Source organism: Prionailurus viverrinus, chromosome E1 (genome assembly GCF_022837055.1).
Source record: "Prionailurus viverrinus isolate Anna chromosome E1, UM_Priviv_1.0, whole genome shotgun sequence".
Classification (NCBI taxonomy): Eukaryota; Metazoa; Chordata; class Mammalia; order Carnivora; family Felidae; genus Prionailurus; species Prionailurus viverrinus.
Genome location: NC_062574.1, coordinates 28,563,444 through 28,583,083, shown reverse-complemented (window position 1 = coordinate 28,583,083; position 19,640 = coordinate 28,563,444). Strand labels below are relative to the sequence as shown.

Below are 19,640 nucleotides of genomic sequence, written 5' to 3'. Positions count from 1 at the left end.
AGGTGTGTGTGGGCCTTGTGGCATACTTACACCTGCTCTCCTCTCAGGTCTACACCTGCTCGTGGAAAACCCACCTGACGCAGGCAATGTGTTTCACAGCTTCCCTGTGACCGCCCAGCCCGGTGGCTCAGCAGTCAGGTAACTGCGCAACGTTGTGTCCTACACACTCCTGTTGATATCTTCATACGCTCCCTTCCTCATCGCGCATCCCAGTCCCCAGACACACAGACCCTCCACGGCTTCCTAGCCCAACTCCATCTCTGATTCATCCTCTTCCTCTCCCTGCGCAACCCAGGGGCTCCCTGTCTGGCCACCTTACCACGGGCCCACACGAGGCCAGCGGGGAGGCTCTCTCCCAGCTCACCCCTCCCGCCGCTCGCCCGAGCTCGCTGGCTCTCTCAGCTCCTGGCACAGCCTGAAACCGAAACTAATCTCAGACCTGAACAAAATGAAATCATTTCCTATGCCTGATCACCCTACATGACCACTGAAAATCTTCTCAACAGAGCTCCAAACCAGAGCTCTGGAGAACGGCCCCCTAGTACCTACTGCTTCCTTAACAAACAAGGGACAACAAGGTTAGAGGAGGAGGCAGTGATTTCTGTTGCTGCTTTGTTTTAATTTGCATGAGTCCATTGAAACTGATCCCAGCAAGTGAAGCCCACCACCCAGTATTTCAAAGCCACTGTTCCGCATCTGTTCATATTTGGCTCTTTATTTTTTTTTTAATTTATTTATTTTGACAGAGAGAGCACAAGTTATGGAGGGACAGAGAGAGAGAGGGAGGGAGAGAATCCCAAGCAGGCTCTGCACTGCCAGTGTAGGGCTCGATGCAGGGCTCGAACTCACAAACCGTGATATCACGACTTGAGCCGAAGTTGGACGCTTAACCGACTGAGCCACCCGGGCGCCCGTTGGCTCATTCTTAATCAGATTCCCTTCTGAGAGCAAGCCTTGTTTCTCTTCAGAGATCTCTGTGGCCCTCTTGCTGAATGCAGTTTAGATCACTATATCCTTATGCTTTTCCTCAATTTGGAAAATTCAGCCTTTACTTTTTTGCTAGGAACAATGACAAACCCAAAACAAACGAAAAAAGCAGGTCATTATAAATGAACATAACGTCAGCCCTTGATGTTCTTTCAAAGAACTGTACGTTTTGAGGAAGATCCTAAACTGTGTTGTGTCAATTCCCCTCGCCCCAGCACGCTTTGGGACACCTTTCTCTGCGCCTGGGGGGATTAGACAATGATTCTACTGTCGGTCTATGCTACACAGAAGTGCAAGGACAAGGGTGCTGGCCCAACAGGTGTATGGCAAAAGACTAATAACTTCTGCTATTTACTTTTCATTCGGCAAGGTTCGCCAAAGGCGCCAAATGTGCACCCAAAGCTCTTCTGGGTGCCAGGCCAGCAGGGTGACCTGGATGACCCAGTAGCTCCAGCAGGGAACAGGCATCCTCAGAAGCATCTGAGCACAGCTGATGCTTTTCTCTAGTGCCAACAGCCCAAAGGTCAACTCCTTGCGGGTTTCCTGCAGGCCTCGTCACAAGGCTTGGACCCCACCCCGTGGGCACTCCCGGTAAGCATCCCCTCTGACTGGGATCAGCACAGGGCAAGACCCCAGCTGTTGGGCAGATGTGCTTCGTGTCCCGGCTCACTGACTAATGGATGAGCCGCTCTGTGTTATGGCAGAATAAGGACCTAGGCCAGATTTGAGCCATCTTCTAGCTCAGAAATTCCAGCTCCTTTCACCCTCCTATCGCTGAGCTGACACAGACCTCTAGGGGCCTCTACTTCATCTTCCTGTCTCCAGATGAAATCTCTGAAACCACCAAGACAAATGAAACTCGTTCCCATTTCTAAAGACCTTCAGGGGAGGCCATTCCCCTCCGCTCCTATGAGTCACTTGTTCTCACATCTCACATCCTATCTGCAAGGAACGTTTTCCTCATCCCTTACTCGAGTCCTTCCTCCGCAGCTTACGTTCATTTGCCTCTGGTTCTGCTTCTAAGTTTGGAGAGACAGGAGTGAATCACTGTGCTCTGAGCAGTAACTCTATTTTTTTTTTTTTAAAGTAATCCCTACACCCAACGTGGGGCTCAAACTTACAACCCTGAGATCACAAGTCGCATGCTCCAGCGGCACCCGGGTGGTTCGGTGGGCTAAGCATCCAACTCTTGATTCCTGCTCAGGTCATGATCTCACAGTTCATGAGCTCGAGCCCCACATCCGGCTTTGCATCGTGCTGACAAAGCAGAACCTGCTTGGGAATCTCTCTCTCTCTTTTATCTCTCTCCCCCTCCCCTGTACTCTCTCTCTCTCTCTCTCTCTCTCTCTCTCTCTCATTAAATAAACTTAAAAAGAAAAAAGAGTTGCATGCTCCACCGACTGAGCCAGCCAGGTGCCCCTCTGGGCAGTAACTCTTAGAAGATTTCTATTTCTTCTTCAGCAAGTTCACTGCAAACATTACAGGAGGTGACTCTTAAAAACCACAAAGACATCAAGGAAGCCAACTGCACTTCCCAGTTCCTGCCTCACCCCAGCCAGGGTGTTGCAGGATCCAGAAAATTTGACCCTCGGTTCTAATCAAAGTTCACAGAGTGGGAGAGCGATGTCCCGGAGACAGCGGCCACCTTTGCTCTCACTCAGCTCAAGTGCCCTCTCTTGCAGGCAGCCTTCCCCACCCCAGTTCTTCTGGACGGTAGAGCGTCCCCTCTGCAGTGCTTTGTCTCACAGCAGTGCTTGCCGTGGAGTTCTGGGCTAACCTGTCTCCCCTACAAGACTGCAGGCATCTTGCAGGCAGGGGCCTCAATGACCTTTGTACGGGGGGTCAGCCCCAGCAGAGTGCCTGGCACTTGGCCAGCGGTTCTCGGCAGACTGAACACTCCAGGCACCTTCTGGTGATGTCTGAATGTGGCCTGGGCTGCCCTTCCAGCAGAGCACGAAGCCCTTTAGCCCCAGCCCCACCATCCTCACCTCTCTACACCCCTAGCCCAGAATTTCTTTAAGGATGTAAGCTCTACAGAGACAGGCCTCTTGGATTCAAATCCTGGCTCTACCACCTTCTAGACATGTGATCTTGGGCAAGTTATTTAACCTCTTTACGTCTCTGTTTCTTAACTGAAAAACAGATCTGACATCTCATAGAGTCTTGTGAGAATTAAATGAGCTGATCCGTGAGAAGCACCTGGAACAGGCCTTGAGCCATAGCAAGTGCTCAGGGAGTGCTGGAATTATATCATTCAGCAGATCTATTCCTTCCTGAAACCCCCTCCACCTTGCAGCTTTCACTCTTGACTGCATAGGGGGCCTGCCCCCCACCCCCGCTACACTCCCTTTCTCCAGAACCAATGTTAGCATCAACATAAAAGTCATGCAACTCTCCTACTTTATTATGACCCTTTCCCAACTCCCCTACTCTCATCAGCTTATTCTCTTACCCAAAAAGAAGGGAGAAGAGTCAGTTCCACAGCAGGGCTACAGATGCTGAGTCATTCTATACCCAACTACGCTTCTCTATCATCACCCTTGACATTTCAGGCTCCCATCTCCCCACCATGCAGAGCCCTTTGCTCATGATTTAAAAGCCTGAACACACTTCATCCTACTCCTCCTAAAGCCAGCTTCCACCTCTACAGTCTTTAGGCTGTAAAATCTTTACCAAAGATTTTCCTTAACAACAAGGAGCCTCAGAACATTAGCACCCATGCGCAGAAATAATAATAGTAATAATAGGGGCACTTGGGTGGCTCAGTCCGTTGAGCATTGGACTTTGGCTCAGGTCATGATCTTGTGGTTTGTGAGTTCGAGCCCCACGTGGGGTAGCTGCTGTCAGTGTAGAGACCCCTTGGGATCCTCTCCCTCTCCCCCTCCCCCACTGCCGCACACCCTCTCTCAAAAATAAATAAACATTAAAAAAAAAGTTAACAAAAATAATAGTACTAATAGCTTCCACACTAAAGAACATTTATTCTTTGGCATACACATTAGCTCTCCTTCCACGCTTTCTAAAGCTGAGAGACTGAGGCACTTATAAAATCAGAGAGGAAGAGAGAGGGCTGGGACTCTAACTTCGGATCCTACGCTCTAAACCACTGAGCTAGGGGGTGGGGGGGAGGGCACCAAAGGGCCCCAACTGCCTCTGGGGGAAGGAGGTTAGAGGGAGCTGGAACTTCTTTATCCCACCAATCATTCCTCAGAGACACTTGGTGCCACCATAACAGAAGTGGAAAGGCCACATTTTACAAGGGAGTTTCTGTTTACAGGCATTGTTATAGCATTTGCCATTTATGACCTGTTTTAAAAATAATAAGAGAGGCCCCTGTGGGTGGCTCAGTCAGTTGAGCGTCCGATTCTTGGTTTCCGCTCAGGTCATGATCCTTGAGTCGTGGGATCAAGCCCCGTGTCCGGCTCCGCACTGAGCGTGGAGCCTGCATGAGAGTCTCCCCCGCTCCTCGGTCCCTCCCCCACTCATGTGCACTCTCTAAAAAAAAAAAAAAAAAAAAAACCAAAAATTAAAAATAAGCGTAATAGCCGCGTTATTACGAGCCCACTATAACTGCTCTGACAGATCAGACGTGCTCACTGGGAGGCTGAAGGCAGGGATCAGAGAAGCACTGAGTGAGCCACCACAACCAGCATCCTCAACTCGCCAGTGCTATCCAGGGCAGCAGCAGTGAATGTGAAATTTTAGACACTGCCACAGGACCCTGACATCTCACCAAGACAACTTCCAAGTCCCAAATTCGGGGACTTGGACTATGGCGTCTCCAAGGCCTCCTGTGGCTCAATGAAATGGAGGCATCTCCTCCTCCGGGCCATTTTGCATAGTTAGAGGTGACCCCTGCCTGACTCCAGCTTCCTGCCCCCAAGGCTTTAGAATACTCCTGAGGAAATGTAGGAAGCTCTGAAGGAGGGAACAAGTGTGGGTACTGCTGTACCCCAAACACTGCGCTGGCTACTTAAATAAAGCAAAATGCCCATGAGCTACCACTGTCTCGGGGCACTTGAGCCTCAGAAGTGCTTCTCAACACCAAAGCAGAGAAGTCAGAGATGGAAGCCCCTACCAGATCCGACAGCAAGCGTAGGTGCCACGAACACCTGAGCAGCCAAAGTAGGGCACTTTGGTTAAGAAACCAAAGGCAGGCCACACCTCCTGGGGTGCACTGGGGTTGGTGATATCTGTCTCCTCTGGGCCCCCCACTGTCGTTTAAAGTCCAAAGGAACCTACAGTACCTGGATCCTGGCCTTGGACAACGGTGCCCCAAAACTTCTCAAGAGGGGCAGTGTTTTTCACACTTGCACTCTCCACTGAAGCTCCTCCTTCCACCTGAAGCCCTCTTCCCCAAGAATAAGCTGGGGCTCTTAAAGCGCCTGGCTCCATACCCAGTGAAATTATACTTGCCTCTAATCCGATAGAACTGTGGCCCCCACACAGCGCCTAGAGCCTTCTCGCCACACAGACAGCCCCTGGAGAAGCCCCCTGCCCCAGCCATCTGCCCCCATCCTCTGGCTGACTGTAGGGAGCTGGACTCTGGTCCAGAGTTTCCAGGTCACTGTGGCCACACGCCCAAAGTTGCATGAGAAGGTCATGAGAAACGACCTCCTGAGAAGTCTACTCTTCGCACACTGGGATTATTCACTGACTGGCCACAAAGGAGAGAACCGTTCTGAATGGACTTTGCTGGACCAAGACTGTAGATCAGGGGTCTTCCAAGGGGTTCCAGTTCCAAAGGGTATGGTAACATCGTGATAGCGTATACAAAATGTGTCCCTGCACACGTGCACTTTGGAGACAGCAGGAGCTGGGGCTTTCACCAGATTCTCAAAGGGGCCCATGACCCCAGCCTCTGGCCCCAAGTCCCCCCCTAGTCATGTTACCACTGCTGGGCCATCCTAGTCATCCAAGGTCTCTCTCCTGTTTAAGGATGTGCCCAGGCCTGACGCACCACTCCTGTTCCCTTGTCTCCCGCTCCTTCCAGCAGCAGAAAGGGGACAGGCGGATTTCAAACCCAACCCTCCTGCACACACCCTTCAGCCTCCTGGTGACGTGAGCCAGGTTTCTCTCTCCATCCCAGAGATGCCACCCTCCATTCAAAATAGAGGTCCCAATGGCATCGACCCCTGGCAACAGAGAGGGGCCAGTTTCACACTTGATGCTACAAAGGGGCCAAATCTCATGCTAAGGTGACCTCCTCCATGAGAATTCCCTGTGTCCCTCACTTGTTCAGGCATACATGGCTAACTCCACCAGGCGGTAAAGATGAGCATGCCTGCCAGAGAAAGAGCATGAGAGGCCCAGAACATCTCCCTGAGTCCTTTCTGCAGGACCAGGTGGCTCAGGATGCTCAGAATAACCAACAGGCAAGGTTATTCCCCATGTGGGGTGGTGTTCCTGCCTCAGGGCCAGGCGGGGAGTGAGATGGTCTCCTTGCATCCCGTACCACCTCTAGGACATCTTACATCTAAACTCCCAGTCATTCCCCTCACTCTCACCAAAATACATACATACATGTGTGTGTGTGTGTGTGTATGTGTGTGTGTGTGTGAATGTACACACACACACACACACACACACACACATTTTATTTCCTTAATAAAATAAAGGAAAATCTAAAACCTCCTTTCCCCTAAAACAAGTCCCTCTCCAGGAATTTAATTTCAGCAAAAATTTCCTGCAGCCAAAACTTCTTTTAAGGAGAAAAGAAAAGGCCAAGCCAGTGCCGGGTGTAAGGCAACAATGCAAGGAGAAACTGAAGAGGAAAGAATGAATAAACGCCAACACCAACCCCCTGGAGCTTAGAGCCGGGGGCATACCGAGCCGGAGGGGCGGGGGAGCAGGGGCGGGGACAGTGCGTTCTGAACTTTCCCTAGCGAGCCACCGGGAGATGCAGCTCCCAGGGGACCGGGTGGGACCAGAAAAGGCTGAGCCGACCTGTGACATCGGCGGGGACGGGAAGCCAGCCTCCCCTCCTCCTAGGAGGAGCTCTGCCCTCAGCAGGCGCCCCCCGCCAGCCAGCGCCCCCAGGCCCGGGCAGCGCTGCGAGGGGCGCCCACACAAAAGGGGGAGCGGCCGGGGCAGGGGCTCAGGGCGGCGCCGGCTCGGGGAGGCCTCGCAGCCCATCCCGGCGCCGCCCGCCCGCCCGCGACCACCCCTCGAGCCCCGAGCCCCGAGCCCCGCTCCCCGCCCCCCGGTGCCCGCCCGCCTCGCGCGCCCACGGCCTGGGTGAGAAGGGGGCTCAGGGAGGAGGCGAGGGCCGCGACCCGGCGCACGCGGCTGGGGCGGCGCGGGCTCCCGGGAAGCCGCGGCGGCAGCGCCGGGAATCAAACTCGCGCCGGCCCGGCCCTCCCGGCGGCGCCGCGGCGATCGGCGCCCGAGAAGGTGGGGCCGCCGGGCCGGGCCGGAGCCGGCTCGCGCGGGGGAGCGAAGGGAGGGTCTTACCGAGCAGCCGCCACGCGCGTCCGCTGCCCCGCGGGCCCGAGGGGCCGGCGGGCGGGGGAGGGGCCGCGATCCCGCGCCGGCGGCGGTGGCGGCGGTGGCGGCGGCGGGCCCGGCGCGGCGGCGCGGCTGGGGCGCGGGAGGCGGAGAATGCGAGGCGAGGCCAGCTTCCTAGCGGCGGGCGGCGAGAAATGCAGCTGTCCCTGCGCGGCCGCCGGCGGGGCCACAAGTGGGGCCGCGCGGGGAGGAGCGGGACCGCGGGCGGGGCGCCGGCCAGGCCGCGGCGCCCCCAGACCCGCTCGGAGGCCCGACCCCCTCCGAGAGAGGAGGGAAGCCGGAATGGGGGGGGGGGGGGCGGGAAGCGACACAGTCGCGGGGCTGGGGGGCTCCGGGGGACGGTTGGCGGGGTCTCCCCTGCGTCGCCCCCGCACCAGCCGCCGTGAGCCCCCACCGGCGGGCCGGAGGGCGTGAGCTAGGAGCCTCGGTCTCCCCCGGCTAGTGGGGTGCGGGGCGTCCTGCCCCTCCCTGCTCGGGGACCGGCGCCGGGAAGGCGCTCCCGGAGACGGGCCGGGGTGGGGCGGGGACCCGAGCGCGTGGCTCGGAGGGCCACCTAAGAGCAGAGCTGCCCGGGCGGGTGCAGAGGGTGGACGACGCACATCTGGGCCTGGGACAGCTGCGGTGTGGGGGAAGGGTGGCCCCTGGGAAGCCAGGGCTCCGGGAAGGAAACAAAATGCCGAGGTCGGAGGAGGTGGTGAGGAGGGGGTCAGGAGATCAAAGCTGTTATCCATCACATCACATTAGATACCTCCTGCCATCTCCCCATCTCCCAGCATCCCCGGTCACTTTTGAGGGCTTCTGAGCCCTGAGAAGATTTTCCACAGAAGAACTTGTCCAATAAATGGGAGATCAGATTTGACTATTCTTTTTCATGTGGTTTGGCTTCAAACTCCAATGTGGGGCGGGGGGGGGGGGTGGGCAGGTGGCGACAGCCCAGTATTCTGCGTTGAAGAGGAGCTACATAGGAGGTCTGAGGAGGGTGCAGTTCCAGCCCCGCCCCCGACAGCTTGCGAAGGGTCTGCACCCTCCTCTTCCACAGCCTGCCTTGGAGGCCCACTTCCCATGTGGGCCCAGACTCCAGGGAATAGCCCCTCTCCCCTCTTCCTCTGAGGGCTTCCCCCTAGCTCTGCTGAGACAAGTCAACCTGCTCAGCCACAGAGACATCTGATGGTAAAAACCACAAACCAGAGTGCCCCAGACACCATGTGTTTCCATCATTTGCATGTCAAGGGAAGGTTTCTTTAGCAAGTTGGGAACCTGTGAGGACGAGAAACCTCAGAACCACACCCTCCTTGGGGAGGTCCAACACCAGGTTAGCATTTGGAGTACAGCTCCAGGGTGGGGTGCCCAGACCCTCTGAGGATCTCCTCTCCACCCCACCCCCCACCTCATGCTCCTTCACTTGGTGGTACATGCCCTTGCGGGTGGGGGGGGGGGGAGGTGCTTGAAACCTCAGGAGGTAGTCCTAGACCCCAGATCAAAGACCCTTTATCTAGACCAACTGCCTCCTGCCTCCCTGCTGACTCCTGGCTCCTGTCCTGACGTTGTAACTGGGAGCTTGGAATTGATCCTGTTTGCCGGTCTTCTAAATTATGTCATCATGAGTGTTACCTTATTCCAGCCCACAGTGCGGTTCACTTTTCTGCCTACTTGCAAGATGCTTCTGCAGTTCCTCCCTGTCACCTGCAGAGCCCGGAAAACGCATCCGCAGACTTGGAGATACCGCTATTTGCATTTGCCCCTGAGTGTTCATAAAATCTTTTAATATGCTATTAATACAGTCATCAAATGAAATCAGTCACTCGAATGGACGCTCTTCATTGAAGGACACTTCTTGGGCATTGCTACCTTATCCTTCCTTTCAGGGCTGTCTTTCTGGAAGCTTTTCCTCAGACCCCTCCCCTGCCTCTGATACCCACCCTGGGTAACTTCCCTCCCTCCTACCACTGCCTCTGAGCCATAAGGGCCCAGAGGCTCCCAGGCCAGGCCTGCAGGTCCCTCGGACACCTCACAGGCAAGGAGGCTAAAATCGAACTCCGAGCCTTGTCCCTTGCCCTATATTCTATTGGTTACCAAGTCCTGTTCCTTCCTCCTCCACCCCCACCCCCACCTTATTCCCCCAGCTTCTGCCCTGGGTTGGGCCCCTGTTGTCCCTGCTCAGCTCAGAGGATGACATATGCTCTCAGGCACAACCCCCACGCTCCAGGAGGCTCCATCGGTTCTTTCTCCCCTTCTCTGCTTCATACCTTCAAACCTGAGGGATGCCCCCCTTTCTAAGAAGCCTGTAACCCTGCCCTGCCCTCCGGCCATTGCCCTGGTTCTCTCTTGCCCATTCCTCAATAGCTCAATAAACTTCTCCAAAAAGAAACCAGACATGCTGTCTAATCCCTCAATCCCCATTGGATCCTGCAGTTGAGACCCTGCTCCCAGCATTCCAGGGGCAGTTAACACCCTGAAATGACTCCCACCCCGTGGCTTCCCACCTTCTTTGTTTTCCTACCAGCTCCTTCCTTTCTTCAGCCCTGCCTGCCCCAGGAGCTTCTCCAGGGTACAGTCCTCTTGCCTTTTCCTTAAATCCCACAACTCCCAAGATGTTCTCCCAGTGGGGCTAGAGTGGAGCAGGTACCAAGCCCCGATTGCCCCCACTTGCGTGCTGCATGACTTTAGGGCAGTAACTGAACTTTCTCTGGGCCTGTTTTCCTCACCTGAATTTGGAGCTCACAACAGTGCCTTACCTCCAAAGATCGGGGTGAGGTTTACACAAATCCACGCATGTGAAGTGCCCAGACCACTGCCTGGCACATCAAAATGTTCAGTGACGGCTAGCATCGTTACTGATGAGAGTAGCACTGCGTCTGCCGCCAGCTGTCTGAGGTGATGACCCATTCTGGGGTCCCCACTCCCTCTCCTGAGCTCCTGCCTGGAATGTGTAACTGCCATTGGACAGGCTGGCGCAGAACCACCTCACCTTCAGCGTGGCAAGCCTGGAAGCCGTGAACTCCACATCCTCCTTCGCCAGAACTCTCTGTCCTGAAGAAGGGCACCTCCCATTCATCTGAGCTACCAAGTTCACATGCTGCGAATTCAGGGCTTTCTACTTCCTGAATGTCTCTGGAATGTGCCCCCTCTGCATTCCCACGGCTCTGCCCTTGTTCTGCTGGTGCCACCAGGGCTCCTGACTTTCAATCCGTCCTTCTCGATGCTAGCAGGTTATTTTATTTTATTTTATTTTATTTTATTTTATTTTATTTTATTTTTATTTTTTTTAACGTTTATTTATTTTTGAGACAGAGAGAGACAGAGCATGAACATGGGGAGGGGCAGAGAGAGAGGGAGACACAGAATCTGAAACAGGCTCCAGGCTCTGAGCTGTCAGCACAGAGCCCGACGCGGGGCTCGAACTCACGGACTGTGAGATCATGACCTGAGCCGAAGTCGGACGCTTAACCGACCAAGCCACCCAGGCGCCCAGCAGGTTATTTTCTAAAGCTTAGACTGGTGATGTCTCTGTCTTGTTGAAAAGATATGAATGACAACCCATTGCTTGGAGAATAAAATTTGAACTCCTTCGAGAGGCCCTTCCCAGCCTGCCCTTCGCCTACAATCCAGTCCCTCCCCTTTCCTGTCCTTGCCCCTTACCCCCATGCTAGGACAGTCAAGACCACTTGCTGTTCCCACTGAGCAAATGGGAAGGTGAGGAAAGCTTCTTGCCAAGTCTGTGGCTATACTAAGCACAGATAAGTGGGAGCATATCCGCTGTGTCCCACCTCTGCAATGAGGCTGAGGCTGAGCTGTGGGGCTCAGGCTTGGAAAGAGCGGGTTCCAACTGGACCCCAGGGAAAACCAGACATTGCCCTTCTGGGATTTCCGCAGCCCCAGACAAATGCTGGGGCACAAATCGTGGACAAGAACACGTGGCTGCGGCCTGGGAAACAGCCCATTCTCTTGCCCTAAAGAGAAGCCTTCTAGCATCACCGAAGCTTAGTCAGGTCCAAGGTGGAAAAGAAAGTGGCGCGAACATCCAGATAATTGGGGTAATCCTATCCCTTTCTCCACCTTCACCGATCTGAGCAGGAAACTCAGAGGACGCTGGCAAGTAATTGGCAGTAACACGTGGGGGTTTTGAAAGAACACATGAGAGAAACACGGAAACACGGGAAACATTTTTTACTCAAAATAAATGAGTACGCACCTCCCCTCCCGGGATGGTAACTAGATGGAAACCTGTGGGGTTGCCAACCTGACTTCCAACTGAGAGAAGGATTCCCAGGCCCCTCACCCCTTTCCCGGGGCACCAATGCCAATGTCATGCCTGTAGCACTTTCTGCGAACTCTCCTTCTCTTGAGTAGCCCGCTGCTCCCCAGCGGTCCCTCTGTCCATCCTGCCTACATATAGCTCAGGCTAAGGTAGTAGCTCTCTGCATGAGCTCCTGGGAGACAGGGGGTGTCCTCTGTCTCAGTGCTGGCACCACCCAGCCTGGCAGCGCCATGAGTGAGTACAAATCTCCCTCAACTTACAGTAGTTACGTCCCGACAAACGCATCATAAATTGAAAGTGTCATAAGTCAAAAACACATCGAATACATCTAACCTGCTGAACATCACAGCTTCGCCCAGGCTGCCTGACCTGTGCTAGGAACACTTAACATTAGCCTACAGGTAGGCAAAATCATCTACCACAGGGCCCATTTTATAATAAGGTGCTGACTGTCTCATGTCACGTATTGAATACTGTACTGAAAGTGAGGGACAGAACGGTTGTATGGGTACAGGATGGTTATCAGTGTGTGGGTTGTGACCCTCCTGATCTTGGGGCTGACTAGAAGCTTCGTCCTGCCACCGACATCACGGGAGAGCCTCGTATATCACGAGCCCGGGAAAAGATTCAAATTCACAATTCGAAGTAGAGTTTCTACTGAGTGTGTATGTGCTTCGCACCATCATAAAGTCGAAAAATCACAAACTGGACCACTGAAAGGCAAGGACTGTCTGTAACTATTTGCCAAAGGACTGACTTCTGACAGGGGGGTGAGACGCGTCTGGTTTGCCCTTACAAAAACCACATGTCCTCCCTTCACGGGTAAGTTTGTAAGGCTGCAGGGGTCCTGACCTCCTGTACAAAGTCTGCCAGCTTGTCCTCTACAAGGCAGTGGGGTGGAGATCAGGCGTATATAAATGGAATTTCAGGTAACCTTTATCCAGGGGCCTCAGGGGGCTCAGTTGGTCAAACATCCGACTTCAGCTCTGGTCATGATCTCGTGGTTTGTGAGTTCGAGTCTGGGCTGCTGCTGTCAGCACAGAGCCCGCTTTGGCTCCTCTGTCCCCTCTCTCTGCCCCTCCCCTGCTTGCACTCTCCCCAAAATAAATAAATAATAACAAACGAACAAAAAGGATATTGAATGTCTACAAAAATGTTCACAATGTGTTTGGAAAAGGGAGGCTATGAAACAGCTTATGCATTATGAGCCCGTTTATTTATTTTCATTTATTTAGTTATAAGCATAGAAGAAAATTTGCCAACATATTAACAAATTGTTGAATGAGAGTTTTATAGATAACTTTTATTTTACCTTTTTTTTTGAGTTTATTTATTTTGAGAGAGAGAGAGAGCACTCAAACACATTTGGGGCTCAAACCCATGAACTATGAGATCATGACCTGAGCTGAAATCAAGAGTCGGGCACTTACCCAACTGAGCCACCCAGGCACCCCAGATAACTTTTGTTTTATTAATAATTATTATTAATTAATACTTTTCTGAACTTGCCAAATTTCCTACGTTGAATGTACATTCCTTTGTAATCATATATAGGTATATGTCTGTGTTAGTTTTCAGGGTCACCTTGATTGGAAGGAGGAAAGTTAAACATAAATACCTTTCCCTCTGCAATTACATTTAACTTAGGCAATTTCAAGCCAGTTCTAGGACCTTTTTCGCCCACTTCCCATACTGAGACCCCCAAAATGAACAAGGTCTAGCCCTTCCTCACCTCACCTCCCAAGTCTAAGGGGAAGGTAGATGTGGAGCAGCTGGCAAACAAGACAAGGCAGAGTGTGACACGAAGGTCAAGGTGTAAGCAGATCTAGGGAGGAAGGGGTTCATTGTCACGGGGGAGAGATCAGAGAGGGCGCCTTTGACGAAGTGGCTTTTGAGCCTGCACAAATATTTCACGAGGCTGGACATTCAATCCTGGCTCGGAGCAGCAGATTCCTTCTTCCTCGTAAACTCCCTCTAAACCTGCTCCGTCCACATAGTGTGGTGACCAAGACCTTGGCGCCAGTCAGACCAGGGCACAAGTAAATCCCTGCTGTACTACTTACTGGCGAGGTACTTAGCCTGAATCTCAGTTTTCTCATCTCTAAAACGACAGTAAGAATATCACTGTCTTCCTCACTAGATTAAAAAATAATAATGGTATGGGGCGCCTGGATGGCTCAGTCGGTAGAGCATACGACTCTTGATCTTGGGGTTGTGAGTTTGAGCCCCACACTGGGCATAGAGATTACTTAAAAATAAAAACAGCGAAATAAAAATAATAATAGTCAATGACAAAGTTTTTTGAACAATTTACAATGCGTCTGACCCTGTTTTAAGCACTTTGGCACATTTTACCTCATTTAATCCAGAAACACCCTAAGAGGCAAGCATTGTTTTTCACTCCTATTTCACAGATGTGGAAACTGAGGCAGAGGGAGGCCAAAAGCTTTGCCCAAATTCCAACCGTAAGTGGGAGAACCATGGTACAAACCCAGCCTGTGACTCTAGGGTCCATACCCTTCACTACACTCCTGGAGTTAACAATTACAATTATTATAAAAGCAAACACATGATGCTTACTATGTGCCAGTCAACCTTTACATTATTTTTAAAAAGTCTTTTTATTAATTAATTAATTAATTTTAATGTTTATTTTTGAGAGAGACAGAGCACGAGCGGGGGAGGGGCAGAGAGAGAGGGAGACACAGAATCTGAAGCAGGCTCTGGGCTCTGAGCGGTCAGCACAGAGCCTGAAGCGGGGTTTGAACCCACAAGCTCTGAGATCATGACCTGAGCTAAAGTCGGATACTTAACCAACTGAGCCACCCAGGCGCTCCTTTTTTTATTATTTTTAAACTCTACCCCCAGGGCTCCTGGTGGCTCAGTCGGTTGAGCCACTGACTTTTGATTTTCTCTCAGGTCATGATCCCAGGGTCCTGGGATCGAGTCCATGCTGAGTGTGGAGCCTGCTTGAGATTCTCTCTCTCTGCCCCTCTCCCCCACACTCTCTCTCTCTAAAATTAAAAAAAAAAAATTTTAGGGGCTCCTGGGTGACGCAGTCGGTTAAGTGTCTGACTCTTGATCTCGGCTCAGGTCACGATCTCACCGTTCTTGAGTTCAAGCCCCGCATCCGGCTCTGTGCTGATGGTGCAGAGCCTGCTTGGGATTCTGTCTCTCAAAATAAATAAAAAATTAAAAAAAAATTTTTTTAAACGTTTAAACTCTATGCCCAATCTGGGGCTTGAACTCAGGACTCTGAGATCAAGAGTTGCACGCTCTACTGCCTGAGCCAGCCAGGCTCCCCAACACTAACATTCTTACCTCATTTACTCCTCAACAGCCCTCAGGTAGGTACTACCATTAGGCCTTGTTCACAGATGAGGAAACTGAGGCACAGAGAGATTAAGTAACTTGTGCACATTTGTTTTGCAGAGCTGGGATCAGGAGGAGGTGGTCTGGCTGCAGTGTCCGTGCCTCATCACTGTAATACACTTAGACAATGATGCCTGTTTTGCTTACTGTCATTCTTATAATTCTAAGAGGCCTGCCCGAAATCAAATTAGTCTAAGACGTTAGATCTGGTCCGTCCCAGCAATAATGATTCATGGAGGGGGTTGGGGATGGGGCAAGATGACTATTCCTGAGTCGGATTTGGGGAGCAGAGCCACAGGTAAAGGAGCATCTGGGGAGGACCCCTCGGGCGGGCTGGTAAATGGCCAAGGAAGGAAAGAGAGGAAGCTGGCGCTACATCATCGGTCCCTGAGTGAGGCTCTAGGCACTAGTGGAAAGGCAGGAATGTCTTCTTCTTTGGCAGAAGAGCTTCCCTGGGGTTGTACCACGGCCAGTTCCAAGGTGGTGGGCAGGGGACCCTCCCTAGAGGGCTGAGTGATATCTTTGAGGGAGATTCCACTTACTGGGTGTCTCTTTTATTTTTTAAGTTTTTATTTATTTATTTATTTATTTATTTTATTTTTTTTTTTTTTTTAAATTTTTTTTTCCAACGTTTTATTTATTTTTGGGACAGAGAGAGACAGAGCATGAACAGGGGAGGGGTAGAGAGAGAGGGAGACACAGAATCGGAAACAGGCTCCAGGCTCTGAGCCATCAGCCCAGAGCCCGACGCGGGGCTCGAACTCACGGACCACGAGATCGTGACCTGGCTGAAGTCGGACGCTTAACCGACTGCGCCACCCAGGCGCCCCAATTTATTTATTTATTTAGAGTGAATGAGCAGGGGAGGGGCAGTGAGAGAGGGAGAGAGAGAATCCCAAGCAGGCTCCACGCTGTCAGTGCAAAGCCCAACGTGGGGCTCGATCCCACAAACCGGGAGATCATGACCTGAGCAGAAATCAAGAGTTGGATGCTCAACTGACCGAGCCGCCCCTGCTGGGTGTCTCTTTAAAAGGGAAAATAGAGCCCTCTGGCAGAGCTGAACCCTTGGGACAAGGGGACCCTGAGGCTGTGACAGGACTGAGTTTCCAGGGTCCAAGACCCTCAGCTCCAGGTCCCATACCTGATCCTGCAGGGCCTGCTTCCCTTGGGGCAGGAGGAGATAGAGGCCAGGGCTCAATTCAGCTCTGTTTCCTAATTAGGAAAGTGTCACATGATGGTGGCAGGTCAGAGGAGAGGCACAGCAATATAGTAGCATAGAGGGGCATAGCTACCACTGCACGGTGGGGTCACTGGAAGCCCAAACTGAGATTTATGCTGTTGGTTTTTTTTTTAATGTTTATTTATTTTTGAGAGAAAGAGCACAAGGAGGGGAGACACGGGGGGGGGGGGGGACACAGAATCCAAAGCAGGTTCCAGGCTCTGAGCTGTCAGCACAGAGCCCAACGTGGGGCTCAAACTCACAAACTGTGAGATCACGACCTGAGCTGAAGTCGGATGCTCAACAGACTGAGCCACCCCAGGCTTGGTTTACTGTGGGTTCATGGATTATTACTTTCCTTCAATGTTATAATTTATTATCATTATTTATTTCAATGCTTAGTTTGTTCCAGATTTTGGCCATTTCCTTGCTCCTGTGTTCTTTCAGTATGTTCCCATTTTATCTGATACATTCCCATCTCTACAAACTTGTGCAAAGAGATGTTTACACCACCATGGTGAACCTGAATTAGACCATCAATGGATGCTAAATCTGGGGGGAAATTTTGATGAGGAGGATATTTGAATGGTCTTAAAGTGTTTTCCCATAGACTGCTTATTAGTTGCAAGGGGGAGAAAAGTAATCATAAGTGGAGAAACTGGGCAACACCTTGACTGGGCGATCTAAATTAACATCATCTATGGGGGACAGAGGGACATCATGTGCCTCCAGATAGGATATCCTGAGGACACATTGCCTCAGCAGTATTCCTGCTGAGAATGCATTATCTCAATTTAACCATGGGAAAACATTAGATAAACACAAAACGAGGAATGTTCTATTTTTAAAATGTCTTCTCGTTTTTTAATGTTTATGTATTTATTTTGAGAGAGAGATAGAGAGCGAGCAGGTGAGGGGTAGAGAGAGAGGGAGACAGAGAATCAGAGGCAGGCTTCGTGCTGTCAGTGCAGAGCCCCATGCGGGCCTCGAACTCATGAACTGTGAGATCATGACCTGAGCAAAACCAAGAGTTGGACGCTTAAACGACTGAGTCACCCAGGCACCCAGAGGAACGTTCTATTAACAACAACAACAACAACAACAAACCCCCCAAAAAAGCAGGGGTCTGTAATTTAAAAAATAATAAGAATAAATAAAGGTAGTCATTTAAATGTTCCAGTTTTAAGGAGTCTAAAGAAACACAACAACTAAACACAATACCTGACCCTAGACTAGACCTTATACTGGGTGCCGTCAAGGATATAATTAGACCATCTGACGAAATTGTAATATGGATAGTAGATTAAATGAAAGTATTATACAGATGTAAGTGTATAAAGTTAATAAGAGTATAAGAGTGTAAGAGCATTATCTATGTTTAGGAAATGCATACAGAAGTATTTAGGGATAAGGGCCATGATGTATGAAACCCTGTAATAGTTTTTAAAAAATTAGAGATAGAGAGAGAGCCTATATGTAATTAAACACGGAATAAAATGTTAGCAATAGGTGAATCTGGGTAAAGGGTATACAGGTGTTTCTTGTACTATTTTCATTTTTGCAACTTTTTGTAATTTTGAAATTATTTCCAAATAAAAAGTGTTTGAAAAATATTTCAAGCTCACTTTACGTTTTCTGTGCCCAAGCCCTGCAGTCAGGGTTTTCTCCGGAGGATCCTGGTGAGCAGGAATATTTAAGTACATTTGAAAAAAAAAAAAAAAAAAGTGAGTGAGAAAAGCATTCCTAGCATATGGAACAACATGACAGAAGGCAATGAAATGTGAAATGTAAGCGTAGGCGGAAGAACAGACTGGTTTCTAGCAATAGTGAGTCTTCTGAAAGGCCACCCCAGCAAAGGCCATCCCAGGATGAACGGCGGCCTTCCCAAGGGCTGCAAAACGCAGTCCCCCCCAGCTTCCCACAAGCCTCTCCCGATTCGCCGCACCTGTGTGATTTGGGTGCTGGCTACAACAAAGTGACAGCTCCGGCCATCCTTCAGGGGCCAAGGCTATTCGGCGGCACTTCACCTGCGGAAGCGTAGAGCTGCACTGTACCTATTTACATAGAAAACGTACAACTACCGTGCGGGGAGAAGAAAGTGAAGCAGCACTGGAGAAACTTCTGCAGGAGGACGGCTCGGCGTGAAGGAACACCCTGACTCGACCAATCAGAACGCAGGAGATTTCAACCAGTCCCGGCTCGGCGGTGCTCCAGTGGGGGCGGGCCGTCACGCCCCGGGTTGGTGGCTCGCAGCTGCTCCCTCGCAGCCCCACGGTAACTCTGGTCGGCCCGGGGGCGGGATCGCGGAGGGGAGGCCGGCAAAGTAGATCGGGCCTAACGGTGGAGGGCACCGGACGCTAGGCATGGCAGTTTGGGCACCACGGGAGCTTGACCGATGCGGCCCTGGCAAAACCCACGTTTGCCGCGCTCTCTGCGGGCCCCCCCGCCCCCTCTCCGAGCGCGTGAGCCCCGGGACGCCTTCCTTCGGGAGAGCAGGTGGAGCCGACTGGGACTGACTCGGGAGCGAGCAGGTGTGAGGAGGCTGTCAGGCTTCTCTCCCCCATCCTGCCTGGGCAGGAGGCGGCGCTTCCTTTCCTCTTGAGAAGGCAGGAGGGCAGGCCCGAGCCAGACTTGCAGTCCACTGTAAGAACTCACTCTCTGGTCAGGAGGTGGGACCGCGGATCTTGTGTGGATGTAGTGCGTGCGGGGGCAGGAAGCGAGATGGAAAGACTTCTCTGAAGCAGGATGCACCGTCCCCAGCTGGGCACATGTCATGACCACTTTTCCAGGTCTCCCAGCCCGGTGGTTCTTCCCCTGGGTCTAACCTGAGCCCTGTCTGCCACATCTCCGGCCAGCCATCAGTTAGCGGCTTTTCCGAAGATGCGTCTTCCATCTAACTGTCCTCATTCTTGCATGAGGCTCTGGTTCCTATGCTGGATGCCAGTCCTCAGAATCTGAGAGGCTGAGGTGGGGAAGCCATGCAGGAAAGCACTCGGCTCCTTTGTAGGTCTTAGGGAGAATGCAGTTAGTGTCTCTGAGCAAAGTGATGTGGCTGTTCCTGGGATAGGAAAATAGGAGGACCAGGTGGAGGGGCGTCCATTCTTACTGTCATTCTACAGCTGAGGAAAGGGAGGCCAGAGAGGTTATGTATCTTGCTCAAGATCACACAGCTCCAGGTGGCACAGCCTGGATTTACACCCAGGCCTGTCAGATTCAACTCTGCTTTTGATTGCAACCGTGTATTTCAGGGACGGTCTGCCAGGTCTCACCCTCCACTGGATCCTCTGGGGGCCACAC

The 19,640-nt window shown here is 51.9% G+C and overlaps 1 protein-coding gene across 3 annotated transcripts in view; it reads right to left on the bottom strand.

Moving 5' to 3' along the window:
• Positions 1–18,309, bottom strand: part of CUEDC1 (CUE domain containing 1) — a 95,184-nt gene extending 76,875 nt beyond the window's left edge. The window contains exon 1 of one of the 3 annotated variants that reach the window (XM_047832696.1): positions 18,289–18,309. The gene's annotated coding sequence lies outside the window, so the exon portion shown is untranslated. Of the gene's footprint in view, positions 1–7,440; positions 7,516–10,462; positions 10,555–18,288 lie in introns of those variants that run through there. The other 2 variants (XM_047832698.1, XM_047832697.1) reach the window with 2 other exon arrangements.
• Positions 18,310–19,640: the final 1,331 nt, after the last annotated feature.